The sequence below is a fragment of the Haematobia irritans genome, chromosome 2 (genome assembly GCF_050003625.1).
Source record: "Haematobia irritans isolate KBUSLIRL chromosome 2, ASM5000362v1, whole genome shotgun sequence".
NCBI classification, from domain to species: domain Eukaryota; kingdom Metazoa; phylum Arthropoda; class Insecta; order Diptera; family Muscidae; genus Haematobia; species Haematobia irritans.
The window spans coordinates 81,120,834-81,145,919 of NC_134398.1; the positions used below are offsets into that span (position 1 = coordinate 81,120,834).

At 34.6% G+C, this 25,086-nt stretch overlaps 1 long non-coding RNA gene across 1 annotated transcript; it reads right to left on the reverse strand.

Annotated features, from left to right (window-relative positions):
- Positions 1-18,980: 18,980 nt before the first annotated feature.
- Positions 18,981-19,288, reverse strand: LOC142225608 (uncharacterized). Its single transcript, XR_012719339.1, has 2 exons — positions 19,205-19,288; positions 18,981-19,145 (listed from the first exon to the last, which is right to left on the reverse strand). It is a non-coding gene; the product is annotated as an uncharacterized LOC142225608 (long non-coding RNA).
- Between the last annotated feature and the right edge of the window lie 5,798 nt (positions 19,289-25,086).

Sequence of the window (25,086 nt, forward strand, 5' to 3'; positions counted from 1 at the left end):
GTCCGTCTGTCCGTCCGTCCGTCCGTCTGTCTGTGAACACATTTTTGTGATCAAAGTCTAGGTCGCAGTTTAAGTCCAATCGACTTAAACTGCGACGTGCGACGATTTGGCACATGTTCCAGTTTTGGGTCAGAATAGAACCCTATTGATTTTGGAAGAAATCGGTTCAGAGTTAGATATAGCTCCCATATATATCTTTCGCCCGATATGCACTTATATGGATCCAGAAGCCAGAGTTTTATCCCGATTTGCTTGAAATTTTGCACGAGGAGTACAATTGGTAGTATAGTCGAGTGTGCAAAATTTGATTGAAATCGGTTCAGATTTAGATATAGCTCCAATATATATCTTTTGCCCGATATGGACTTATATGGGCCCAGAAGCCAGAGTTTAGGCCCAATTTGGTTGAAATTTTGCACATGGAATACAATTAGTTGCGTAGTCAAGTGTGCTAAATTTTTTTGAAATCGGTTCAGATTTAGATATAGCTCCCATATATATCTTTCGCACGATATTGACTAATATGGTCCTAGAAGCCAGAGTTTTGGCCCAATTTGGTTGAAATTTTGCACTAGAAGTACAATTAGTAGTGTAGTCAAGTGTGCCAAATTTGGTTGAAATTGGTTCAGATTTAGGTATAGCTCCCATATATATGTTTTTCTGATTTCGGCAAAAATGGTCAAAATACGAACATTTCCCTTTTGAAATCGCCTCTGCTTAGTCGAAAAGTTGTGAAAATTACTCTAATTTTCCTCTACTTCTAAAACATATATATCGAGCCATAAATCATAAATAAAAGTTTGTGAAGTTTCCTTAAAATTGCTTCATATTTAAATCTTTCCCATATTTATACCCACCACCATAGAATGGTGACGGGGGTATAATAAGTTTGTCATTCCGTTTGTAACACATCGAAATATCGATTTCCGACTATATAAAGTATATATATTCTTGATCAGGGAGAAATTCTAAGACGATATAACGATGTCCGTCTGTCCGTCTGTCTGTCTGTCTGTCTGTCTGTCTGTCTGTTGTAATCACGCTACAGTCTTCAATAATGAAGCAATCGTGCTGAAATTTTGCACAAGCTCGTTTTTTGTCTGCAGGCAGGTCAAGTTCGAAGATGGGCTATATCGGTCCAGGTTTTTATATAGTCCCCATATAAACCGACCTCCCGATTTGGGGTCTTGGGCTTATAGAAATCGTAGTTTATATCCAATTTGCCTGAAATTTGAAATCTTAAGGTACTTTATGACCATAAAGAGGTGTGCCAAAAATGGTGAGTATCGGACCATGTTTTGGTATAGCCCCCATATAGACCGATCTCCCGATTTTACTTCTTGGGCTTATAGAAACCGCAGTTTTTATTCAATTTACTTGAAATTGGAAATCTAGAGGTATTGTAGGACCACAAATACGTGTGCCAAAAATTGTGAGTATCGGTCCATGTTTTGGTATGGTCCCCATATAAACCGACCTCCCGATTTTGGGTCTTGGGCTTATAGAAATCGTAGTTTTTATCCAATTTGCCTGAAATTGGAAATCTAGAGGTATTGTAGGACCACAAATACGTGTGCCAAAAATTGTGAGTATCGGTCCATGTTTTGGTTTAGCCCCCATATAAAACGACCTCCCGATTTTGGGTCTTGGGCTTATAGAAACCGTAGTTTCTATCCAATTTGTCTGAAATTGGATATCTAGAGGTATTTTAGGACCATAAGAGTTGTGCCGAAAATGGTGAGTATCGGTCCATATTTTGGTATAGCCCCCATATAGACCGATTTCCGGATTTTACTTCTTGGGCTTCTAGAATCCGAAGTTTTTATCCTGTTTGCCTGAAATTCGAAATCTAGAGGTATTTTCGGGTCATAAAGAGGTGTGCCGAAAACGGTGAGTATCGGTCCATATTTTAGTATAGCCCCCATAAGAACGATCTCCCGATTTAACTCCTTGGATTCCTAGAAACCGTAGTTTTTATCAAATTTGCCTGAAATTTGAAATCTAGAGGTATTTTATGACCATAAAGAGGTGTCCCAAAAATGGTGAGTATCGGTCCATGTTTTGGTATAGCCCCCATATAGACCGATCTCCCGATTTTACTTCTTGGGCTTATAGAAACCGCAGTTTTTGTTCAATTTACCTGAAATTGGAAATCTAGAAGTATTACAGGATCACAAATACGTGTGCGAAAAATTGTGAGTATCGGTCCATGTTTTGGTATGGTCCCCATATAAAACGACCTCCCGGTTTGGGGTCTTGGGCTTACAGAATCCGAAGTTTTTATCCTATTTGCCTGAAATTCGAAATCTAGAGGTATTTTCGGGTCATAAAGAGGTGTGCCGAAAACGGTGAGTATCGGTCCATATTTTAGTATAGCCCCCATAAGAACGATCTCCCGATTTAACTCCTTGGGTTTCTAGAAACCGTAGTTTTTATCTGATTTGCCTGAATTTGTAAATATTCTGATATTTTAAGCTCACAAAACGTGTATCGGATTAAGTTTTTATCGGTCCATTTGATAATGCCTCCATATAGACCGACTTCACTTCTTGACGGTGTAGAAGGCGCACTGATCATGAAAATTGCTTGAAATTCAATGTAAAATTTCCAGATTTTACTTCCACAGATTTAAGATTTCAAATTAAGACGTTATTTTATAATTTTCTTGCACATTTACAAGAGATGTTAATGATTCCTCTAAAACTCAAACAAAAATGGTTCTTATAAATCCAGAATCTGATATAGTCCACATAGGTGAAATCTTTAAATTTATCTTCGGGAAGTGTCCTCAAGCCCTCCTGAAATTTCAAAGGGAACCCTAATATTTGGTTCATGGTGGTGGGTATTTAAGATTCGGCCCGGCCGAACTTACTGCTGTATATACTTGTTTTAACTATTTTAATGTTTTTCTTTGTTGTAAAAAAAATATTTAATTTCAGAGCAATCCCAGATGGATTCGGCCAAATATTTATATTTCTCCTTAGCGTATAATTTAATAGGGAAGTGGTAAGTTTTCTTTTAAAAATTGGCTTTCTTTTTACTAGTATATTTACGTTTTTATGACCTTTTTATTATAAAAATTACAGGTTTTTAATACCTTATTTTAGTATTACTTTAATCAAATATTTTTGGAAAGCAATTTAATAGTTTTAACCCTTCATTGCATGACATTGCATATTTGCAATGTTAGTTTCTTGCCGGTCTAGCTCCTATTCTTTTATATATTTTACCATAATTTTTTTTTGTTATTCACATTTTGGATGCCGTAGATTATATTTGATAAGGATTTTGTCCAGTATCGTACCAATTTCATTTAAATAAAGCGAAATTAAAATAAGCATTTTGAGTACCTCGAAAAATTTAACTTATTTGTTTTAATATTATGAAACTTTCTTCAAAAAATGTTAATGTAAAGGGTGATTTGTTAAGAGCTTGATAACTTTTTTAAAAAAAAAAACGCATAAAATTTGCAAAATCTCATCGGTTCTTTATTTGAAACGTTAGATTGGTCCATGACATTTACTTTTTGAAGATAATTTCATTTAAATGTTGACCGCGGCTGCGTCTTAGGTGGTCCATTCGGAAAGTCCAATTTTGGGCAACTTTTTCGAGCATTTCGGCCGGAATAGCCCGAATTTCTTCGGAAATGTTGTCTTCCAAAGCTGGAATAGTTGCTGGCTTATTTTTGTAGACTTTAGACTTGACGTAGCCCCACAAAAAATAGTCTAAAGGCGTCAAATCGCATGATCTTGGTGGCCAACTTACCGGTCCATTTCTTGAGATGAATTGTTCTCCGAAGTTTTCCCTCAAAATGGCCATAGAATCGCGAGCTGTGTGGCATGTAGCGCCATCTTGTTGAAACCACATGTCAACCAAGTTCAGTTCTTCCATTTTTGGCAACAAAAAGTTTGTTAGCATCGAACGATAGCGATCGCCATTCACCGTAACGTTGCGTCCAACAGCATCTTTGAAAAAATACGGTCCAATGATTCCACCAGCGTACAAACCACACCAAACAGTGCATTTTTCGGGATGCATGGGCAGTTCTTGAACGGCTTCTGGTTGCTCTTCACTCCAAATGCGGCAATTTTGCTTATTTACGTAGCCATTCAACCAGAAATGAGCCTCATCGCTGAACAAAATTTGTCGATAAAAAAGCGGATTTTCTGCCAACTTTTCTAGGGCCCATTCACTGAAAATTCGACGTTGTGGCAGATCGTTCGGCTTCAGTTCTTGCACGAGCTGTATTTTATACGGTTTTACACCAAGATCTTTGCGTAAAATCTTCCATGTGGTCGAATAACACAAACCCAATTGCTGCGATATTTCATTCATCGACATTTCACGGTCTTCAGCAACACTCTCAGAAACAGACGCAATATTCTCTTCTGTACGCACTGTACGCATTCGTGTGGTTGGTTTAATGTCCAATAAAGTAAACTGAGTGCGAAACTTGGTCACAATCGCATTAATTGTTTGCTCACTTGGTCGATTATGTAGACCATAAATCGGACGTAAAGCGCGAAACACATTTCGAACCGAACACTGATTTTGGTAATAAAATTCAATGATTTGCAAGCGTTGCTCGTTAGTAAGTCTATTCATGATGAAATGTCAAAGCATACTGAGCATCTTTCTCTTTGACACCATGTCTGAAATCCCACGTGATCTGTCAAATACTAATGCATGAAAATCCTAACCTCAAAAGAATCACCCTTTAAATATAAAATGAACAGTTCACTCTATTCTAAACGCTACGTATATAATTTTATAATACAAATTATATTTACAAGAGCTCTACAATGAATAATATCATATCTGCAATTTCATGCGTTTGAGCCTACTAGGACACTTAGCGACGAATATGAATATAAAGCCGAGTATTTTGATGATGATGGAGATTTAAACACCGAGTTTAATATAAATCGAAACCGTAGAAGAAGATTCGAGTTGATCCTTGGCCTACATCGTTGGAGAATCGTATAACATACAAGCTTCTGGGATGTAATTGTTACACGTTTATCATCGTGATATATTGGTTATATGGGTTCAAAAAAATTTTTTTTGCGGTGGTCTATCCCCAGTCAATAAGTTGGTGACAATTTTAGGTGTTTAACAGCTTCCTCATGGTGAAAGACCGTTCGAACTCGGCTATAGAGCTTAATATTGAATCGAACTGCACTCAATGATAAACAGAAGGTCAATATTGTGGTATCATAATTAACTGAAAAGTCTAAGTGAAAATGAAGTTTTGGTTCGCCATTATACCTACCCTAAGTAAAAACGAAGGTCCAGGTTTCCGTGTATGATATAAGCTGGCATATACCAAAACCAGTTTTCAGCTTGTGGTACGCTGCAACTTTTTTGTTCCATCATACCGATTCATATAAGATATGGCGGTTTCTTTCATTTGAACTTAAACAGAGTTCCAAAGTCTCTTTTTCGTCAAAATACGGCTGCATACACGATCATCCGCTGCTCTTACTCGGCACAGATGTGCCAATTCTATTTTTTCAGTAAACTTATGAACTAGAGGTATAGGTAAATTTAAGGCATTTTTTAAATTTTCCCGACTTAGCAGTGCCGATTTTATATTTCTCGATCTAGCCAATATAGGTAGTAAATTCAGTTTTTATACCCTGCGCCAAGCTGTGGAACAGGGTATTATAAGTCAGTGCATATGTTTGCAACACCCAGAAGGAGACGAGATAGACACATGGTGTCTTTGGCAAAAATGCTCAGGGTGGGCTCCTGAGTCGATATAGCCATGTCCGTCTGTCCGTGAACACATTTTTGTAATCAAAGTGTAGGTCGCAGTTTTAGTCCAATCGACTTCAAATTTGGCACAAGTATTTGTTTTGGCTCGGAATAGAACCCTAGATTTTGGAAGAAATCGGTTCAGATTTAGATATAGCTCCCATATATATATTTCGCCCGATATGGACTTATATGGCCCAGAAGCCAGAGTTTTACCCCAATTTGGTTGAAATTTTGCACTAGGAGTACAATTAGTAGTGTAGTCAAGTGTGCCAAATTTTATTGAAATCGGTTAAGATTTAGATATAGCTCCCATATATATCGTTCGCCCGATTTACACTCATATGACCACAGTGGTCAATCTTTTACTCCGATTTAATTGAAATTTTGCACAGGGAGTAGAATTAGCATTGTAGCTATTCCTGCCAAATTTGGTTGCAATCGGTTCAGATTTATATACAGCTCCCATATATATGTTTTTCTGATTTCGACAAAAATGGCCAAAATACCAACATTTTCCTTGTAAAATCGCCACTGCTTAGTCGAAAAGTTGTAAAAATGACTCTAATTTTCCTAAACTTCTAATACATATATATCGAGCGATAAATCATAAATAAACTTTTGCGAAGTTTCCTTAAGACTGTGTCAGATTTAAATGTTGCCCATATTTATGCCCTGCGTCACACTGTGGAACAGGGTTAGTGCATATGTTTGTAAGTTAGTGCATATGTTTGTAACACCCAGAAGGAGACAAAATAGACACATGGTGTCTTTGGCAATAATGCTCAGGGTGGGTCCCTGAGTCGATATAACCATGTCCGTCTGTCCGTCCGTCCGTCCGTCCGTCCGTCCATCCGTCCGTCCGATATGCACTAATATGGCCCCAGAAGCCAGATTTTTGGCCGAATTTGGTTGAAATTTGGCACTAGGAGTAGAATTAGTAGTATAGTCAAGTGTGCAAAATTTGATTGAAATCTGTTCAGATTTAGATATAGCTCCCATATATATCTTTCGCCCGATATGGACTAATATGGCCCAACTTGGTTGAAATTTTGTACAGGGAGTAGATTTAGCATTGTTTGGTCAAACAATGCTAAATCTACCTGCACCACTACTGTGGTACAGGGTATAATAAGTTTGTGAATTTGTATGTAACGCCAAGAAGGAAAAGTCTGAGACCCATCGTTTAGTATACCGATCGTCTTAGAATTAAATTCTGAGTCGATTTAGCGATGTCCGTCTGTCTGTCTGTCTGTCTGTCTGTCTGTCTGTCCGTCTGTCTGTCTGTTGATGTATTTTTGTGTGCAAAGTACAGCTCGCAGTTTTAGTCCGATTGTCCTAAAATTTGGTATGGGGTCCTGTTTCGGCTCAAAGACGATCCCTATTGATTTTGGAAAAAATCGGTTCAGATTTAGATATAGCTGCCATATATATTTTTCACCGATCTGGTCATAATTGGCGTGTATATCAACCGATCTTCCTCAAATTCCGTACATCTCAATATTTTATGAGTCTCGAAAAACTTGCAGAATATCATCCAAATCGGTTCAGATTTAGATATAGCTCCCATATATAGCTTTCGCCCGATTTACACTCCTTTGTCCACAGAGGCCAATTTTTTGCTCCGATTTAGATGAAATTTTGCACAGGGAGTAGAATTAGCATTATAGCTATGCGTGTCAAATTTGGTGGAAATCGGTTCAGATTTGGATATAGCTCCCATATATAGCTTTCGCCCGATTTACACTCATATGACCACAGAGGCTAATTTTTTGCTCCGATTTAGTTGAAATTTTGCACAGGGAGTAGAATTAGCATTGTTGCTATGCGTGCCTAATTTGATTGGAATCGGTTCAGATTTAGATATAGCTCCCATATATAGCTTTCGCCCGATTTACACTCATATGACCACAGAGGCAAATTTTTTGCTCCGATTTAGTTGAAATTTTGCACAGGGAGTAGAATTAGCATTGTTGCTATGCGTGCCTAATTTGATTGGAATCGGTTCAGATTTAGATATAGCTGCCATATATATCTTTCACCGATCTGGTCATAATTGGCGTGTATATCAACCGATCTTCCTCAAATTCCGTACATCTCAATATTTTATGAGTCTCGAAAAACTTGCAGAATATCATCCAAATCGGTTCAGATTTAGATATAGCTCCCATATATAGCTTTCGCCCGATTTACACTCCTTTGTCCACAGAGGCCAATTTTTTGCTCCGATTTAGATGAAATTTTGCACAGGGAGTAGAATTAGCATTATAGCTATGCGTGTCAAATTTGGTGGAAATCGGTTCAGATTTGGATATAGCTCCCATATATAGCTTTCGCCCGATTTACACTCATATGACCACAGAGGCTAATTTTTTGCTCCGATTTAGTTGAAATTTTGCACAGGGAGTAGAATTAGCATTGTTGCTATGCGTGCCAAATTTGGTTGAAATCGGTTCAGATTTAGATATAGCTCCCATATATATGTTTTTCTGATTTCGACAAAAATTGTCAAAATACCAACATTTTCCTTGTAAAATCGTCACTGCTTAGTCGAATAGTTGAAAAAATTGCCCTAATTTTCTTAAACTTCTTATACATATATATCGAGCGATAAATCATAAATAAACTTTTGCGAAATTTCCTTAAAATTGCTTCAGATTTATATGTTTCCCATATTTTTTTACTAACATTGTGTTCCACCCTAGTGCATTAGCCGACTTAAATTTTAAGTCTATAGATTTTGTAGAGTCTATCAAATTCTGTCCAGATCGAGTGATATTTAAATGTATGTATTTGGGACAAACCTTTATATATAGCCCCCAACACATTTGACGGATGTGATATGGTATCGAAAATTTAGATCTACAAAGTGGTGCAGGGTATAATATAGTCGGTCCCGCCCGACTTTAGACTTTCCTTACTGGTTTCAATGTATAAACGAGACTAAATATGGTTAATATTTTGATGTTCACTTTGATATAGCCCCATATCGAGTGATTAATATTATCCATTTCGAGTTCCATAAATCTACAGAATTTATATCTGAAATCATATGAAAGATGATACTTTCGTACTCCCTCTAGCAATTAAACAAACAATTTTCCTGTGAATCTAAAATCAATTCTAATTTTTTAACTTCATATTGATTTATTAGCTTAATTGTTATTAAATTCTTATAGATTTTTTCATACTTTTTTCTTAATAATCCTATTATTATGTAGCTATTTTATCACTACAAAAATCTGTAATATATTGTTAATTGGGCCAGGTTTGGCTTAATATATATTACTTTGGAGAATAATAAATGAAATGAAAAATGAAAATCGTATGTTACAAATTCCAAATTTAACTTCGGAAACCCTGCCAATGAACTGATTGTCATTAGAGAGGGGTGTATTCCGTCAAATTCACTTGAAATTGTTTATATTAAAAATATGGCCTCATGGCTACGACAGACACGTAGTACTTCGATCCCATACAACGAATGGCCAAGAATAGAAGGAGTCCTCATAGGAAAGCGAAACTTTGCAGGACCTTGTTGATGCACTGAAAAAACAGTGAACCCTTTTCCATTGCAAAATGAACTAAACTGTAGTAATATTGACCATGATTTAGCCCTTAAGATTTTTTTCAACTTGTCTAGTTTATAATTCTCTTAAATTTTAGTTCATCTATAACATTGTATTTTAGTTCATTTGTACAACGCCATAAGATTTATATACCACTACCAAGTTAACAAGTCAGTATTATTTTGGTTTACTTGCTTATTTTTTGGGAAACCCGATAATAAAAATTGGTTAACAGTCTCTTTAAAATGTCGACGACTAAACTATTTTTAAATCAATCATTCCACAGTACAGAGAAATTAAATAATTAAAGGAACAACAAACCGTTTTACTATTATGAAAATTTTCATACATTAAAATTAAACTTTCTTTAAGCAAAAGTACTTTATTATAAAAACTTATGATGAAAGTTCTTAATACAATGTTTTTTGTGAATAAAAATTATGACCACGTGGAACAGAGAGTAGTTCATTTGAACCCGCTGTTTGGACATTTTGACTTATCCTTTTTTTATTCATCGTAGGTACTTTTTTCACATATCTTGCTGGAAAAAATGGAAACAATAATGAAAATTGTTAAAAATTAACACCATGTAATGAAATATAATTTTTAATTCTTCATTTTAGCTTGTAACTTACAATATTTGGGGCATTTTATCAAATGGTGTAAGGAATTTAACTTTTCTTTGGAAAACGTATCTCATAAAATTTGTACCTGAAACAATTAGAGAAATAATGAAGTATTCTAAATAAACTCATAAAACTGTGTTGTTATCGATGTGAAAGATATAATAAAATAAATATTCTAGTTAAAAGAAAGCCAAAGTTTTAATATGAAACTTACCAATTCTCTATTAAATTGTACGCTGAGGGGAAATATAAAAAGTTGTCCAAATTTATTTGGGTTACTCTGAAATTAAATATTTTGTTACATTAAATAAAATTATTAAATAGGTTTTCAAAAAATCTAATGAAAAAATAATAATATGCATAAAAAACCAAATATTCTTGATATCCCTAGACAGTCATCATTCGTCAAAATGACGACACGTAATTTCATTTTCGATTTAAAATGCATTTTAGTCTATTGGGAAATGGTAAATTTAAGTTATACTAATTCGACCGTTTTATGAATTTTTGTTTTATACTACTTAAAACCAAATTGAATAAGAAAATAAATTCAAGTTTGGTTCACTTTTTCGCTCACGATGAAAATTATAGCGTCTTGAAATCAGCCGTAGTCAACATGACGAAGGATGACGTTAATGTACAAAAAATAAGGATGACTGTCCAGGGTTAAAAGAAAGTTAAAGAATCCTTACCAATTCACTATTAAATAACAGGCAAAGGAGTACTAAAAATTTGTCCAAATTTTTAAGGGGTTATTCTGAAATTAAATATTTGTTTTTACATTAAAAATATTACATTGGTTTCCAAAAAATTTGATTAAAGAAATACTAAAATAAGGTATTAAAAACCTGTAATTTTGATGATAAAAAGGTCATAAAAACGTAAATATTCTAGTGGAAAAAAGGCAATTTTTAAAAGAAAACTTACCAATTCTCTATTTTTTAAATTTGTTCGAATCCATCTGGAGTTTCTCTGAAATTAAATATTGTTTTTACAACAAAGAAAAACATTAAACTGGTTTCCAAAAAAATTAATTAACAAATAATAATATACATAAAAAATATTCTTTTTAAAAGAAAGTCATATTAAAACCAGTAAGGAAAGTCTAAAGTCGGGCGGGACCTGCACCACTTTGTAGATCTAAATTTTCGATACCATATCACATCCGTCAAATGTGTTGGGGGCTATATATAAAGGTTTGTCCCAAATACATACATTTAAATATCACTCGATCTGGACAGAATTTGATAGACTCTACAAAATCTATAGACTTAAAATTTAAGTCGGCTAATGCACTAGGGTGGAACACAATGTTAGTAAAAAAATATGGGAAACATATAAATCTGAAGCAATTTTAAGGAAATTTCGCAAAAGTTTATTTATGATTTATCGCTCGATATATATGTATAAGAAGAAAATTAGGGCAATTTTTTCAACTATTCGACTAAGCAGTGGCGATTTTACAAGGAAAATGTTGGTATTTTGACAATTTTTGTCGAAATCAGAAAAACATATATATGGGAGCTATATCTAAATCTGAACCGATTTCAACCAAATTTGGCACGCATAGCAACAATGCTAATTCTACTCCCTGTGCAAAATTTCAAGTAAATCGGAGCAAAAAATTTGCCTCTGTGGTCATATGAGTGTAAATCGGGCGAAAGCTATATATGGGAGCTATATCTAAATCTGAACCGATTCCAATCAAATTAGGCACGCATAGCAACAATGCTAATTCTACTCCCTGTGCAAAATTTCAACTAAATCGGAGCAAAAAATTAGCCTCTGTGGTCATATGAGTGTAAATCGGGCGAAAGCTATATATGGGAGCTATATCCAAATCTGAACCGATTTCCACCAAATTTGACACGCATAGCTATAATGCTAATTCTACTCCCTGTGCAAAATTTCATCTAAATCGGAGCAAAAAATTGGCCTCTGTGGACAAAGGAGTGTAAATCGGGCGAAAGCTATATATGGGAGCTATATCTAAATCTGAACCGATTTGGATGATATTCTGCAAGTTTTTCGAGACTCATAAAATATTGAGATGTACGGAATTTGAGGAAGATCGGTTGATATACACGCCAATTATGACCAGATCGGTGAAAAATATATATGGCAGCTATATCTAAATCTGAACCGATTTTTTCCAAAATCAATAGGGATCGTCTTTGAGCCGAAACAGGACCCCATACCAAATTTTAGGACAATCGGACTAAAACTGCGAGCTGTACTTTGCACACAAAAATACATCAACAGACAGACAGACAGACGGACATCGCTAAATCGACTCAGAATTTAATTCTAAGACGATCGGTATACTAAACGATGGGTCTCAGACTTTTCCTTCTTGGCGTTACATACAAATGCACAAACTTATTATACCCTGTACCACAGTAGTGGTGAAGGGTATAAAAATACTTACCAATTTATGAATAAACTATACGCTGAGATATAACAAAAATTTTCCAAATTCATCTGGAATTGAATATTATTTTTTTACATAGAATAATAAAAATTTCAATACACTTTCAACATATTTTCCTAAATATTCTTAAAAACTTTTTTCTAAACTACCGATAAAATATTAATAACTTTCATTTACAAGGTTTAATAAACAAACACCAATATATGTCTCAAAAATCCAAAATATTCCATGTCTTTATATTCCCTTGTTGCATACCAGCTAAAAAGATGCAACAGCCCACGCCAACGCCAACTATACAACTGAAGCATGCCAAACAAAACCAATCAAAGCAAAAACATTCCTACAACAACAAAAACACATGTGCCTTTATTGAAAACAACACCTCATCCAGCCAAATAAACCATCCGCGAATAACAAACACACACACACACAAACCACTAAATGGACAAAAATAAAAACAACCCCACGCTCATGTATACACAACAAAACTCAAGTAACATCATCTTTACATTAATCACATTCCACTATGCCGATAAAGATCTCTGTACTATGCATTAGTTCATATCATCTGCTGACAATTTACTCTAAGAATAATATTCGTAAAGGCACACCAGTTTATGAGCGATGAAACGTTTAACTTAAAATTTGCATGAAATGTTACCTACCATTTTTGACGAAAATGTCTATAAATTTAATTACATGTGAACTAAAAATATTTCATTGTGTAATTTTTTACAAACAATTATTAACTATAGGAATTGTCAGTAAGAAATTCCTATCCACTTTCAAGTTCATTTTTCGTAAAAAAATATTTTCTCATACAAAAAAATAGTATAGTAAATTGCACTTATTATTTAGAAAATACTTTACATTTCACAAGTAGTTTTATAGCATGACAAACGAATTTTTAACTACCAGTTAAGAAAGTTTTTAAGGAAATTTCCATCGTATTTTGCAGGCCATGAACTAAACGATTGCTACTTAGAATTTGTAAAATTTCCTTTCGAGTAGTTAATTTTCGTTGAAGATACGAAAAATGAACTAAAATTCTGGAAAATTCTTGTAATAAATTATTGTAAAAATCTTCTTAAATTTACGAGACACTTTTTTTCTGTGTGGTTAAAACTAAGACAAATGCAAATTTTGGTTCCGATCGAACCACTCCTTCTCGTACACCCAGAAAAAGTGACCCCTTCTTTAAGTTAAAGTGAACTCATTGTGAAGAAAGTTGAACTTCGTATAGCACCAAAGACATTTTTATTTGTTTGAACGATGTGATTTTCATAAAAATTAGGTAGAATGCATTCCATATATTAGTTAACATTTTCCTATATTTATGTACCACTATACTACAGAATGAAAAAATTTAACTGAATTGAATTCATATATGGAATGATTTTATTGAACTTTTTTCATTCATTTGGACAAATCTTATATATTTGTGGTAAACCTTTTACTTCAAAATTAGAACTGCTTACCTTCGTTTTTAAATACAATTTTATTTATTTATATAATCAATTTTTTCTTCAATAAAAGACATGTTTTATTAATATATTGAATATATTTATTAAGAATCAACAGCATCGACTGGCCTTAAATTATTAGTTTATTATTCCACTATTTCCAATTTCCATGCATGTTAATGTTATCAACTGTAAAACGCATTTTTTTCTTCTTATTGTACCTTCCACTTTTAATAAGTTGCTGCCTAACGATTTTGTCCTCCTTTTACAATTTCAATACCTACGAATATAAAAAATCATAAACCAATTTTTTCACAAAAGGTTAGCGTCACTGAACATTACCTGATAATTTAAGATAAATATGAAGGGGTTGTTATTCTTCTGGTGTATTCTTTCTTTATACACAATCACGAACATTGATAGACGTATGGTTTGTTGTTTATGTTTAATAATTTTCAAAAAAAACCAGTAAGGAAAGTCTAAAGTCGGGCGGGACCGACTATATTATACCCTGCACCACTTTGTAGATCTAAATTTTCGATACCATATCACATCCGTCAAATGTGTTGGGGGCTATATATAAAGGTTTGTCCCAAATACATACATTTAAATATCACTCGATCTGGACAGAATTTGATAGACTCTACAAAATCTATAGACTTAATATTTAAGTCGGCTAATGCACTAGGGTGGAACACAATGTTAGTAAAAAAATATGGGAAACATATAAATCTGAAGCAATTTTAAGGAAATTTCGCAAAAGTTTATTTATGATTTATCGCTCGATATATATGTATAAGAAGTTTAAGAAAATTAGGGCCATTTTTTCAACTATTCGACTAAGCAGTGGCGATTTTACAAGGAAAATGTTGGTATTTTGACAATTTTTGTCGAAATCAGAAAAACATATATATGGGAGCTATATCTAAATCTGAACCGATTTCAACCAAATTTGGCACGCATAGCAACAATGCTAATTCTACTCCCTGTGCAAAATTTCAAGTAAATCGGAGCAAAAAATTTGCCTCTGTGGTCATATGAGTGTAAATCGGGCGAAAGTTATATATGGGAGCTATATCTAAATCTGAACCGATTCCAATCAAATTAGGCACGCATAGCAACAATGCTAATTCTACTCCCTGTGCAAAATTTCAACTAAATCGGAGCAAAAAATTGGCCTCTGTGGACAAAGGAGTGTAAATCGGGCGAAAGCTATATATGGGAGCTATATCTAAATCTGAACCGATTTGGATGATATTCTGCAAGTTTTTCGAGACTCATAAAATATTGAGATGTACGGAATTTGAGGAAGATCGGTTGATATACACGCCAATTATGACCAGATCGGTGAAAAATGTATATGGCAGCTATATCTAAATCTGAACCAAAATCAATAGGGATCGTCTTTGAGCCGAAACAGGACCCCATACCAAATTTTAGGACAATCGGACTAAAACTGCGAGCTGTACTTTGCACACAAAAATACATCAACAGACAGACAGACAGACGGACAGACAGACAGACAGACAGACAGACGGACATCGCTAAATCGACTCAGAATTTAATTCTAAGACGATCGGTATACTAAACGATGGGTCTCAGACTTTTCCTTCTTGGCGTTACATACAAATGCACAAACTTATTATACCCTGTACCACAGTAGTGGTGAAGGGTATAAAAAACGAAAAAATTCCTCACTTATTTAATATAAATAATATTTTATAAATTTTATTTGTTATTTATTATATTATTTTACTAAATTATTTTTAATAATCTCTCCGTATACCATAACAACACGATTCCAACTAAAAAAAAAACAACCCACGCGTAAACATATCGATTACAAGTATCGATTCCAGGTAGATAAAAGAAATATAGGAACATTTCCTATATTCTAACAAGTGTGTTTCCTTAAGTTCTGAAAGAATTGAATACTTCTTAGTACGAATGAACTAAAATATTTTTCTATGCCAAGTGTTATCCGTATGTAGGTTAAAGTGGCAGCCCGATTAAGATTCAGGCTCACTTAGACTATTCAGTACATTGTGATACCACATTAACTAAGAGTACCTATTACATATGGGCACTTCTAGTTTTAACCGCTGAACCTTCTTGATTATTTTTCTTTGTTGAACCAATCAGATTGTTCCAAAAAACATTAGCAGACTGCTTAAGTTAACGTTTTCCAGATCCGCCAGTAATCTGAAGCTATATGCTCCTAAAAGTTGCTTGCGCTTTACACAAAATGCAGGACACTCACACAAGAGGTGTTTAATTGATTCCTTTTCTTCCGCATCATGACAGCTCATACAATAGTCATTATACTTCGCGCCTATAGTTTTTGCAAAATCGCCTATCAGGCAGCGACCCGTTAAAGCAGATATCAAGAGTGATATCTGACGTCTCGAGAACACTAGCATATCTAGTGTGCGGTTTCGTATGTATGATAAGCTTTCTATCATACTCGTAAAGGAAGTCAAAATTATCACTTTATAAGAAATTTTACTAAATTTGAGGAAACTTGGTTTTAGTTCGGTTTTTGTTTATTTTTACGAATGCTTTGTTATCTGTGAATAATATTTTCTTGTTCAGTATTAGTAAAATTCCATGCCCTATTCTAGTTAATGAGCTATTCCCAACTGCTTTCAGTTTAGGATTTTTTTATTGAAACAAGTAAATTTTATTATTTCACACAAAAATTTAACTTAATGGGAATAAAATGGCTAAACTAAATTGATAAACATTTTTTCCTTTAGTTTCGAAGGCACTTTTTTCTGGGTGTTCTTACTGCTTATTTCATTCGTTTAGAAATGGAAAAAATTAATTATGTACTCATTTCGTATATACGGCGTTAGTTCGGCCAGGCCGAATCTTATGTACCCTCCACCATGGATTGCGTAGAAACTTCTACGAAAGACTGTCATCCAAAATCGAAGTATCTTAAAACCTCTTAACATTGTTTTCTAAATTGTGATTTAGTCCATACGTGGTATATATTAGACAAAAAAGGTATGTATAGGTAAGTCTACATATTCCGAATCGATATGGACTTTTGTACGGTACGTAGAGAGCCAGAATTGTCGCTTATATGGGGGTTATATACAATTTTTGTGTAATTGGGGATCGATTTATCTGAGGGCTATATATAACTATAGACCGATATGGACCTAGTTAGCATGGTTCTAAACGGGCATATACTAACAAAATGTACCAAATTTCAACTGACTCGGATGAAATTTGCTCCTCCAAGAGGCTCCAATACCAAATCTCGGGATCGGTTTATATGGGAGCTATATATGATTATGGACTGATATAGACCACTTTTGGCATGGTTGTTAAATATTATATACTACCACCACGTACCAAATTTCAACCAGATCGGATGAATTTTGTTTCTCCAAAAGGAACCGGAGGTCAAATCTGGGGAACGGTTTATATGGGGGCTATATATAATTATGGACTGATATGAACCAATTCCTGCATGGTTGTTGGATACCATATACTAATATCACGTACCAAATTTCAACTGAATCAGATGAATTTTGGTCTTCCAAGAGGCTCCGGAGGTTAAATCTGGTGATCGGTTTATATGGGGGCTATATATAATTATGGACCAATGTGGACCAATTTTTGCATGGTCATTAGAGACCATATACTAACACCATGTACCAAATTTCAGCCGGATCAGATGAAGTTTCAAGTCGATAGCTTGTTTCGTTCGGAAGTTAGGTTAGGTTAGGTGGCAGGCCGATGTATCAGGCTCACTTAGACTATTCAGTCCATTGTGATACCACATTGGTGAACTTCTCTCTTGTCACTGAGTGCTGCCCGATTCGATGTTAAGCTCAATGACAAGGAACTTCCTTTTTATAGCCGAGTCCGAACGGCATTCGACATTGCAGTGAAACCACTTAGAGAAGCTTTGAAACCCTCAGAAATGTCACCAACATTACTGAGATGGGATAATCGACCGCTGAAAAACTTTTTGGTGTTCGGTCGAGGCAGGAATCGAACCCACGACCTTGTGTATGCAAGGCGGGCATGCTAACCATTGCACCACGGTGGCTCCCGGAAGTTAGCGTGATTTCAACAGACGGACGGACGGACTTGCTCAGATCGACTCAGAATTTCTCCACGACCCAGAATATATCTACTTTATGGGGTCTTAGAGCAATATTTCGATGTGTTACAAACGGAATGACAAAGTTAATATACCCCCCATCCTATGGTGGAGGGTATAAAAAAAATCTAATCGTCCCCACTTCTAGACCTTTAGATTTGGTTTCTGTTTTTACCTTTTCGCGTTCAGATATTTATTCCTCGTATGAGTAGGAATACTTATGCTAGATCTTTTGTGGTAAGAATAGCTCAGTGTTGGAAATGATTGCCTCTAGAACTACGCATTTTTTCCCATTGTACACCCATAGAAAAATTATTGCCATACGGTCTCAAAACCAGAGAATGAAGCCGCCGAGTCGCGCCGCCGATTTCAGTCGCCGCCGGCCATTTTTTGCCAGTCGACGCCGCCGCCGAATATGTCGGCTCATCTCGACTCAAATTTAGCCGCCAATTAATCAAAAATATTAGTTTAAATCAAAAAACTTTATTAATAATTGTAGTAATTTTAGTAAAAAAATTGAGCCTTTCACCCCGAATCAATCTATTTCAAAGTGTTATAATACTTTTGCAAAAATTTACCTCAGAAAATTTGAATGAAATGTAAATTTGATTGTAAGATTGGTTGTACAACTAATCTCATTACCATTCGAATAACTTCAAATTGATTTTATAATGGATAATTGCCCGCCGCCGAAGAGACTTATTTATATCGGCTTAGGCGTCAAGCCGCCGCCGCCGGATGCAAAAATTTAATGTCAGCCGCCGCCGATAAAAATGGGTCGGCTTCATTCTCTGCTCAAAACAATACCGTACGTTATTGATAGTTAGCCAACCCCGTATGGTACAATATCAATACCGAATGGTACAGCCGGTACGCAAAGCATGAAAGTACCTTTCGGTATTATGAAAGTACCAATATGATAATGAAAATAATACCTGAGCGGTATTATTGTCTATACCATAAAGGTATTGATGTATAAACAGTGCGGTATTACCAAATAATATCTAAACGGTATTGGGTTTAATACCAACCCGGTATTAATTATAGTAATATTTGTTTCTTTAATTCATTTAATACATAACATTCATTACAACTAATCATATCTCCATGCAAAATTTTTATTCCCAATTCAGCTGTGCTATTTGGTATTTGGATGGTTTTTGTATTCCAATTGCGCATCTAATTAAAGAAGGTTCGCATTAGAAAATTTTAGAAATGTTAAAATATATTATACTTACCTTTACTTTGCTATATTCACAGAATTCATTTTTTCGGTAGTCATCTTATCCTAAAATATTGTTATTTACAAGCCACATGAAAAAAAAATAAACTACCAAGGCGACCAATTATAATTGGTCGCAACGGCTACATATCATAGGTTACGGCGATGCGATAGTTAATAAAATAGTAATACCGGATGTAAATGATTTTATATAAAGTGGTATCAACATTAAAATGTAACGTGAACCAATTTATTAATACCAAACGGTAATTGCCACATACCATCTTTTTTATACCAGTGTAATAACGCATTTCGTCTCAAACTCATGGAATATATGGCTAGTGCAACCTAAAGGTGGGTATAATTTTCACTAAAGTGAAAACTAAATCTGTAAAAGTCAAAAAAGTCATAAAATTATATACATATTTTTTGCAGATTTCATTATAACTTGATGGGGAATATCCCAAAGCAAATTTTCACAAAGTTTGTATTCCTTAAAATGGCTCAGCAAAAAAAGCGTCGCCAAAAAAGTAATGAAAATGTTCTTTTTGGATCCGGAAGTTGTGCAAAATTGACACAGAAGCGATGAATTTAACATAGGCTTGTCATAGGACGGAAGTCCTCTATTTCAAAAGCCGTTGCGCTGAATTTGAATCACTTTTTTAGGTGTGATCCGAATTCAATGTTTTGGATGTAAATTTAAAAATTCTGTGATATTTTTACATTTACAATTACATCTCATCTATTGCATACTCACTTGGTGTATTCTATGAAACTCGTATGTATTTCAAAGTTATTGATTTATGGGACCAATTTTAATGATATTAACTTATTTACATTATATCGATTGCTCAGTATTTTTGTTATATTTTAATATATTTTTATATGGCTCTTTTGGCTTTATATTACAGAATTTTTGAATAAATAAATAAATAAAAATCTATTGCTATTTTCATTACTAGTGTTTAATTTATAATCATACATGTACGATTAGATGGTCCAATATATGCTAGATGCAATTGGATATGATGTCATATATGAATATATACATTTATATCATAGTAGATATTGTTTATACAATTATATATAACAATATATATGCAGAGATCTGACATTATATACAATCATATATAACACAATATGAGCCATATCTATGTAGATCTAATTATATCAGCAACCATATTATATATGATCAGATCCACCGATTTTACTCGGGTAGCCCAATTCTAAATATTCCCTGGGGAATGCGTTCCCTGGAAATGCATTTCCCCGTGAGTAAAATCATCCTATTCTAAACGGTAGGGGAAGGGAAAAACTTTTGGATTATCCCCACTAGTAAAATTGCCGCTTTACGTTTTTTTGCCGAACGTAGCTACTAAAAAGGGCGTGGGAGAAGATGGGGACGTATCTGTAGCCGGAACAAAGTTCTTAAAGAAGTCATAAAAATATTTGAAGAACACATATGCCCAAAGGGGATATATTTCATCAAAACGGAAAAGGAAAAAGGAAATTTCATTAGCTTTTTACGCCGCGCATGGAATTCCAAGAGTAATAGGATGTGTTGACGGAACGCATGTCCGCATTATTGTACCTATATTATAACAGGAAGGAGTACTATAATTTCAATTTAAAGCGTGTATTTTCTAAATACGCAAGATTTTTCAAAATATTTACAAATCTGCGACCATGAGATGAGAATTCGTTTCTTGGATGCATCCCATCCTGGTGCATGACACTAGTCTTTCTTTTTGGTTTTTATTTGAGGTTTTTGACTTGAAATTACAGAGAAATACAGAGATTTCCCTTGGAAACACCCTTGGATTTTCTGGGGGAATTATTCCCATCGTTTTCCCCTTTTTATTGGCATTCGTCGTAGAGTTTCACATTTTCGAAGTTGGTTTAGAATAAGGGAAAAGAGAAAATTTCCCCGGAGAGAGTTTGTTGAGAATAGTGGAACAGGGGGTAGGTAAAAAAAACCAGGGAAGTTGTTATTCAGAATTGGGCTAGTTGGTTTTAACTCGAGTTGTTGCTAATTTGTAATAAAGTTATTTATTTGTTATTTATTTTAACTCATTTTGCAATCAAGCCCAAATGGTCATATACATACGAGGGCGGTTCGGAAACTTCTTAGCCTATCAATGAAAGAGAACAGCTAGTTTTTCAAAAATATTTTTATTTTTCAATATAATCTCCTGAAACTTCAATACACTTAGTCCAACGCTTTTCTAGCAATTCTATCCCTTGATTAAAATAGTTTTCCTCAAGGTCTTCAAAATAGTGGTTTACAACTGTAATTGCATCTTCATTTGGCGTAAAACGCATGCCAGCAAGGAATTTTTTTAGATTTGGGAACAAGTAAAAGTCACTGGGAGCTAAATCAGGAGAATAAGGTGGGTGGTCAAGCAACTCGTACTTTAATTCGTTGATTTTAGCCATTGTTAAAACACTTTTGTGCGCTGGTGCGTTGTCTTGATGAACAATTATTTTTTTGTGTTGTAAGCCAGGACGTTTTTCTCGAATTTGTACATTTAATTGATCCAAAAGGTTGCAATAGTACTCTGAATTTATTGTTTTACCCTTTTGCAGATAGTCAACCAATAAAATACCTTTGAAGTCCCAAAAAACCGTTGCCATAACCTTACCAGCCGATTGAATTGTTTTTGCCTTCTTTGGGGCACTTCCTCCAGCTTCAATGCATTGTTTGGATTGTTCTTTTGTCTCTGGAGTATAGTGATGGATCCATGTCTCATCAACAGTTATGAAACGACGCTTAAAATCCATTTTATTTCGCTTAAAACGATCCAAACAAGCTTGAGAAATGTTTTTGATCGACTGTTAACAAATGCGGCACCCATCTTGCAGAAAGCTTTTTCATCTGTAGTTCTTCATGCAAAATTAAATGGACTCGATCATTTGAGTTACCCATGATATTAGCAATTTCACGCACTTTTATTCGTCGATCATTTAATACCATATCATGCACTTTGGCTACAATTTCTGTTGTTGTTGCTGTTTTTGGACGTCCACTACTAGCCCAATTCAGAATATTCCCTATGGAATGTGTTCCCTGGGAATTCATTTTCCCCGGGAGTAAAATCCTCCTATTCTAAACAGTAGGGGAGGGGAATAACATGGGAGTAATAATTCAGAGTATTCGAAGTCAGCTGTTTTGCTTCAACTGTTTTATTTTAATAAATTTTGAATTGAAATTGTATTAAATTGATGTAAAAGTTGAGTTAAACGCGAAAAACGTCAAAAATGTTTTGTGCCGTGTTTATGGTAGTAGCTGAGGAGAGGCGTATCAACGTAACAAGGTCTAAAGGATAGAAAGGAGAAAGCTACGCGATGCCATTAACCCACTTGAGTTGCCTGAAACGTTGTAACTACATACTTGTACATGAAGAGGTTGTTACTTAGTTCATGGGATTTATAGGGTTAAAGTGGCAGCCCGATTTGATTCCGATTCACTTAAACCATTCAGTTCATTGTGATACAATATTATAGGGTAAATAATCCAGCCTTCAAATACCTGTTGGATGTATTAGCAGCCCACATTCCACCTCAACGCTTCTTTGTCGAAGGTGGCTACCAAAAGGGGCCTAGGAAAAGATCGAGACATATCTGTGGCCCAGAGTAGCCTGAACAAAGTTCATAAAGGAGTCATAAATATATTTAAAGAACACCAATGCCCGGATTGGATATATTTCATCAAAACGGAATAAGAAAACTAGTAATTTTCTTCAACTTTTTACGCCACGCGGGACACATGTTCGCATTATTGCTCCTTTAAGAAACAAGCACCTACATTAAAACAGGAAGGGTTATTATAGTTTAAATATAAAACCTTTATTTTCTATATAAAAGGATTTTTAAAATATATATACAGATCTGTGACCATGAGATGAGCATTCGGTAGTTGGATGCATCCCATCATCAATTTTAGTTTAAGGTTTTTGACCGGAAATTACAGAGAAATGATGCATTTTGGTCACAACTCCCTTGATTTTTTTGGGGGATACACTTTCTACACACCACACAGAAAGTTACTTGTTCTGGCTCGCACGTGAGACCACTTTTTTCGGACTTCTGATCGAAAAATTTAAACAGCTGACTTTTTCTGCAATGCATTTTATCATAGACCATGAAAATATAAAGACAGTTTTATAATTCACCATGGTTTGGTTTATTTGCAGTGGGCAGTCATTCCACTCAATTGCGCAGTCAAGTGACTCAATTTCTTTTTGGAAAACGAGAATTACCGTACAAATCAGTCAATTTGCATTACAACAATATTTGGTGTTTCATCAAGAGAACAAAGGAAAGAAAACAAATTAAAGCCAAATTAAAAAATCACTCATTTGCAGACGAAAAAGAAGCATCTACGGTGTGCAGACAAACTACCGCGCTGTGAATTCACTATCGTTGTCTATACCTTCCTTGATCTCTCATTACAGTTTCGAACACACTGAACAGCTGACTAAAAAACACCAGTGAGAAGAAATTTTGTTTCAAATTTGAGATGGATTTTTTAAATCGTGTTTTGTGCCATATATACTTAAGTGATGTTGCTCAAAAAGATTTGCAATATATAAAGAAAACACATTGAAATTTCAGAAGATGTTATTTATTTTCTATAAAAATCATCTAAATTTGCATACGATCACCAAGCATACACATAATAAATGTTCGAGTACATTTTTCAGGTGTGTGATGGCGTAAAATGTAGTCCAGAACACCTTTTAAGTGTGACACCACGCAAAAATTATACATGTGGTTACCAGAACAGGCACGCATAATGAATGATGAAAGCTTCCACTGGCCAAAAGGTTTAAGACGGCTGACAATTGTAATATCGATAAAATTGACGTTGACATGACACCAAAAATTATATTCCAAGTAACAATTGAACACATCCTTCGTCAGCCGAAATCGTCCATTGAGCTTGCAAAAAGGTCACTTTCTAACAGTGCACACCAGGGCTGCCAATAAAATTTCAAGAAAAATCGTCACTTTTTTCGATAAAAATCGTCATAATCGGCACTTGCATTTTAAAAATCGTAAAAAAATCGTCAGTATAAATAATATTAAAATTAAACATATTGGGTAAACACAAAACAAAAGTATTTACTTCATATACAAAACGGAAAATTAATGTACACAACTATGCATTTCAATAAAAAAAAATATTTAAAGAAATCAGTTTTGTATACAAAAATAAAATCTATTTTTTACTGTTTCTATTGCACATTCTGAGTAAATTATTATCAATTTTAGTATTAAAACAACTTGAGTTATTTCATTTTAGGTTATTTTTTTAACAGAATATTTCATCCAATGAATTATTCTCCAGCTATAATCTAGTTTTAGGTGTTTGCTTAAAAATGTCTACGTTCGCTGTGGAGTGTGGAAGAATCATTATTATCTGCACGAATTTTGACAAAACTCGAAAAGCCAAGTACTCCACGTTTTGTTTCCGAATTATTTTCCCAAAATTTTTTAAATTTATTTTAATATTTTCAAAAATTTCTTCAAAATGTAAAAGCTTTAACTCCCTAAACTATGTGTCTAAAGAACGAAGTTAATATGGATGTTATCGTAAAAATCGGAAAAATCGGAATTGTCCATTTTGTGAGTAAAAAAATCGTCAAAATGCCGATAAATCGGCAAAATTGGCAGCCCTGGTGCACACCATTTCAAACCCATGAACTCACACCACTTGCAATGGGTACTCTTATCCCTTATTTGTCGCCGAATTATGTTCTGCTTCGTTTTTTTTTTTGTGTTGGCAATGCTAGCTAATTGCATCAAATTTCGATCGTGATTAGCCTCAGAAGAGAAACTTACTGAAATCCAAAGAAATCCCTTTCCTGGAATACCCCTTGACAAAATAAAACGGTA